This window comes from Ascaphus truei, chromosome 3 (assembly GCF_040206685.1).
Source record: "Ascaphus truei isolate aAscTru1 chromosome 3, aAscTru1.hap1, whole genome shotgun sequence".
NCBI classification, from domain to species: domain Eukaryota; kingdom Metazoa; phylum Chordata; class Amphibia; order Anura; family Ascaphidae; genus Ascaphus; species Ascaphus truei.
Genome location: NC_134485.1, coordinates 371235171 through 371241183, shown reverse-complemented (window position 1 = coordinate 371241183; position 6013 = coordinate 371235171).

Sequence of the window (6013 nt, the reverse complement as noted above, 5' to 3'; positions counted from 1 at the left end):
GTCTTACTTTTTGTGTGATTTGTAGATTAATTCCTTTACAGGCCAATTTAAAGGTAAAAGAGCAATGGTCAGATATTCAAACGGAGCCATCTAATAATTTTTTCCTAATTTCTCTCTTGAAATGACATATGACAAATGTAATTATTATACAAAATAAACATCAATGTGTAGACATTATGAAAAGGTTTGGTAAAAGTGTATGTTCATGTAGGTGATGAACCCACATTTCTTTAGTGAAAGCGTAGCATAACTATTGAGCTAAAATGAATTAGAGTTTAATAAGAAATATTTATATATCTTATTAATTATTAGTTCTTTTTAACACTTTTGCTTTGATAACTAGAGGGTTAGGAATAAAATTCTCACAGCTGTAAAACTGGTGTAAAACAGTATCAGATGTATTAAAAAAAATGTCCACTAATTGTAATTGGATTGTTTTACTTTGATAAATATTGTCATACAATATATATCATAATATCCATATAACGTATATGTCATATTTTGCTCACTGGTTGCTCACATTTTGCAAGTGGGACACTATGATTTTTATGATGGTTATTTATTAAATTATGGAAACTTCAATATACAAACAACACACCAAGATCCCATGTATAACTATTCTCACAAATGGCCACTGGCTAGATGTTTTTCAAGCACTTTCCCAGATAACAGATCAATTTGTTTTGCACCATCCTTGCCAAGGGAAAGTGATGTGTAACCTCCAATGATTCTATGCCCAAGACAAGAGTGGTATTAAATGTGCATATCACAATCAGTGGCAAACAGGTTCTCATGTGGGTTGGTAATCTCGGGAGAGAGGAAATGGAATAATAGTGCAGACAGTATATAAAAGAAAATAGACTTTATATCCAAATTTAAGAAGCCCTCCAGATTCAACCTTACAAAAAGGTCATTCTTTAAGGCATAAAGCACTTCTCTTGATCCTGACAAAGCTACAACGCTGTGAAACGTGTTGACTCCATGATGGTGTGAGCTGAGAGAGGATCAAGAGAAGTGTGGTCTGTGTTCCCATGTGGCCATAACCGGAGCCAACACCGACAGATGTCTATTTGAAGCAGAGCAGTGTTGGGGAAGCAGTGAGATCGCGATTCACCATACCTCTGGGAGTTCCTGGTTTTACCTGTTTCTATGCCTTAAAGAATGACCTTCCTGTAAATGATACATATGGAGGGCTTCTTACATTTTGATATAAATTCTATTTGCTTTTATATACTGTCTGCACTATTATTCAGTTTCCTCTCTCCTGAAAATTAGGAAATTCTTTTTTAAACACTCTAGACCTGATGAAGGTTCCCTAAGGGACCAAAATGTCAGCTGACAATCATGTTGTAATTTCAATATATTTTCTTTTTTTGCCTTCATTCCAACTGAATTTTTTTCTTTCTGATACATAAAAGGGTCTATGTATCAATTACATTTTGAAGCAAAACCGGGGCATTTTCACCCTGCACCTATGTATCAAAACATTTTGCTCACATGTTGCCATGTCTGTCCTCGCTTGCACCTTGGTGAGTGTCAGTAGGAAGAGTTGGGGAGGAGTTACATGGTGCACAGTTTATAATGAGATGTATCACAGTCTGCGTATCTCTGCCCCAGCTTTCACCTTGTGGGAGTGTCAGTAGGAGGAGTTGGGGAGGAGTTACATGGTGCACAGATTTTAATGAGATGTATCACAGTCTGCGTCTCTCTGCGCCAGTATTTTTGCCTTTTATTTTCTACATCTAAAGAGGCGTACGTCTAACATACTATACCAGGAACTGTTTTTATACACGCCACAACTCTGCTCCAATAAACAAAGCAGTACATCTAAACACATCTCTGCATTAATTCATAACCCATACAGAACACATACAAGCTCATATTGAACCCCCAAAATACCCACAACATATATATAAGCATATAAGTTTCACAGAGGAGTGCTACTGAGCATGGCAATATATATATTTAAAACCAGAGACATAACATAAAACACAGACAAAGCTCAGTGCACATCCAGAAAAACTTATATACGGTACAGTGCCTAAATATACATGTATAAATAACTAATAAATAAAATGGTCTTTTAGTTTAACATTTTGGCCAAATTGTTGTAAGCCCTTGAGCCAACTGCACGGCAGACCACGTTTCAAGGGTATATTTAGGCACTGTACCGTATATAAGTTTTTCTGGATGTGCACTGAGCTTTGTCTGTGTTTTATGTTATGGCTCTGGTTTTAAATATATATATTGCCATACTCAGTAGCACTCCTCTGTGAAACTTATATGCTTATATATATGTTGTGGGTATTTTGGGGGTTCAATATGAGCTTGTAGGTGTTCTGTATGTTTTATAATTCTTGTTCAGCTAGTCTTAGCTGATTGGAGGGTGGCAACCTCATACCTAATTGAAGCTCACTCCCTCCCACATTTAAATGGTTAAAAGCTCACTCCATGGCATCTCCCACTCTCAGGGGAACTTGCCTGCTTACAGTGTGATTGTGACAAATCTATTACAGAGTGCTTTTCCTGGTAATGTACAGGTTAATAAAAGCTTCAATCAGACTTAGAACTTTTGCAACTAATATTGACAGATTTATTATAAATCATTCGTCCTGGCAATGTACAGGTTATTAAGAATCTATATTAGTTTAGGGACCCTTGAAACGTGGTCTGCCGTGCAGTTGGCTCAGGGGCTTACAACAAATTTGGCCAAAATGTTAAACTAAAAGACCATTTTATTTATTAGTTATTTATACATGTATATTTAGGCACTGTACCGTATATAAGTTTTTCTGGATGTGCACTGAGCTTTGTCTGTGTTTTATGTTATGTCTCTGGTTTTAATTCATAACCCCCTTAGTGCAGAGTTCTGGTCCAGGGTTGCACTAGTTTTGCACCAAGAAATTGTTCATACATATCCCAAATATATTGGAGTGGAAGTAATAAGCCACATAATGCCTTCTCTACAACTCTGGAAAACTATACCAAATTTGTAAAAGAAAACAACATTTTATGAGAGTTTCTATTTGTGTTAATTTGCTCCAGCTCCATATGTATGAAGTTTCTTATTTGGGCGTCTAACATCTGGCACGGAGCCACAGAGGATAATACCATCTTACACTTGGCAGAATGGACATTGCACCATTATACATTCCATCCCATTATACTATTGCTCCAAGAAACTCCTCCTCCAACTGCAATGCTCCAAGTTTAGTTCTTAAGTTCCAACTGTATGGGAAAAAAACATGGCAAAATGAAATCATAACAAACCTCATGACCTTGCACCTTCTTTACTAAGCTTAAAAATAATAATTGCTTTGGGAGAGCATCAAAATGTGCATGAACCAATCCAATTTTGTATCATTTCCAGGTAAGAAAAGACTATGCAGCACATATGAGCTGTGTATACAATTACAGGTGGAAACATTGATCCTCAGAAGTGCGCAAAATAGGGGCAAATGCTGTTTACTTACCTAATTAGGTAACAGTCCTTACTAATGGGCATCCTCAGAGCTAATGACATGAAAAAGTCCCTTAGCAAAACGACCAAGGTAAAGTTAACTGGATGCACATGATCATTGGGAAAGAACGTTATTAGGGAACGTTAGCACACCACAGTTGTAACTACCAACATTGCCCAGTTGACGGGATCTGTTAGTGTCCTTTCCTGGGTAATGCAGAAGAGCATGGGCACATTGCTCGACACCACTTTCCCAACCACACCTGGCGTACTTTGTAACTAGGTTTATATATGTCTCTCATTGCCTGCAATGTATGTAGTCATGTTTGTTGAATATTATATATTTAAAAAAATATATTTTATTTTGTTCACACAGTGCCTGAATGGTGTGTAATTAAATATTATTTTGGTTACTTCTGTCTCCTTGAAAATAATTTTCTCATATGTAGATTCATTCTGGTAACCGCATACTTTATACCATAAAATATATATACAATAGTAGGCCAAATAAACATTACACAACATATTATAGGTAATCTCTTTTGAGATCTACCTTTTGGGAATCTACTCCATAGCATTCTGCTCCCTCAGCCCTACTTTGCACCCTGGGGAGCATCAGTAGGGGTAGTTGGGGACGAGTTGCATGGTGCGCATGTTATAATGAGATGTGTCACATTCTGCATTTCTCTGCACCATTATTTTTCTCTTTAATTTGCCCCCCAAAAGTCTCCATATCTGAAGTGGCATAAGGCTAAAATTCTGTTTCAGATGTAAGAAATTGTTCTTGCATATGCCACAGCTCTGCTCATAAAAACCGAGCAGTGCGTCTAAACACACTTTTATCTACGTATTTTCATACATGGACCCCTTAGGCATTTGGTGCAAAATACTGCACCAGATTTATTGAAGAAAATTAAAGAAAGAAAAGAATATGAATTTGCTAAATCAAGTGCAGCTGTTTTGCACGGATTATATTTCTGTTTTGCCTTCACAAGGCTTTGATAAATTAACCCTTGTGCACCGGTTTAGAAGCCATAAACTTTGGTAAATAACCCCCATTCTGTTTGACAAATCCATGAAACATTTCAGAAATTAGGGGTGTCTCCCAGGTGTAGAACTTGGGCAAAACTGGTGCAAAGGAAAAACTCCAATGTCTTTCAGTGGGATTCTTTTGCTTTGACTGTGTCCCAGTTTTCCAGCTGGAAGACTTAATAAATAGGCCCCTGGGGGCAGGAAGAGAGAGCAAGACGTATGCAAACCCCACTTTACCAGGTTATCGAACAAGAAAATCCACCTGGTTTTAATGGAAATACATTTCTTTAATAACTTGGGTGTAGTTTATTTGCTTCCGTTTTGCAGTAGGGAAACTTTAATAAATGAACCTCTCTTATTGTCCACTTTCAGATGACCTTACGTTCTGAACTGATAAGCAGTGCTCATATCTTTATAAAAAAGGTTTTGAGATCATTAGATTAAGCTATACCTCCAGAAAATACAAAAGACTAAAATACACAACACCAGTTAATAGTAATTCACTTTTCATAACACATAGAAGAAAGAACTATACACTGAAAGCACTCAGGGACCAAAAGAAGTGTAAACAAAAGGTTAGTGATAAATGTGGTCCAGCGCTGGATCCATCGAACTTGTGGGAAATTAATACATAGAATAGGGCTGGTGAGATAATGATGTCGTCTTTTTGGAGCCAAAGTATCCCTGGGGATGGGGTTGGCAAAGAAGCCCCTATGTAATCCTCAGTGGAATGGTTCCCCTATTACAAAGTAATTGACAAAAATAAAGTTTGATTACTCACATGCAGCCCGATCTGTGTCCTGTGAGACGTGCTGCCAAGTGAATGGCTGATGAATTGTAGAACGAGAACTGGCGCACAGTTAAAGAGTGGGTCCCAGGACGAATGAAAAGTAGGTACTCCTTGATAAAGTGTACGGGTATACACGAAATGCGTAGGAGGGTGCTCACCTCCGTTTGTTGTATGGATCAATAAAGGTATTTTTTCATTCATCCTGGGACCCACTCTTTGACTGTGCGCCCGTTCTCGTTCTACAATTCACCAAAACAAGTGTAGCCAACTCCAGTCCTCAAGAGCCACAGGTAACATTTTTAGAATATCCCAGCTTCAGCACAGGTAGTGCAGTCTTTGACTGAGCAACTGATTGAGCCATCTCTGCTGAAGTAGGGATATCCTGAAAACCTGTCCTGTTGGTAGCTCTTGAGGACTGGAGTTGGCCACGCCTGGCATAAAATGACCTTCTTTCCAGTGATGCGGAAGTCAGTTTAGGGATGAGATAGTGATGCAGTACTTTGACTATATTGTTCAGACAACAAGGAAGCAAAGGTCCGCACTCACTAGACTGCTGTTAACCTTCAAGCTGTAATTACCTCATCAAGGTTAGGAAACAGAAAACAAAGACATTAACGTTGGGAGGAGAACGTTTCCAACCCATAAATGACACGGCACGTTCAGATTCGCAACAGTGAGATATTTTCAGTTGTAAGCCTAATTTTGTAGGAGTAAAACCTTAGTATATTTGT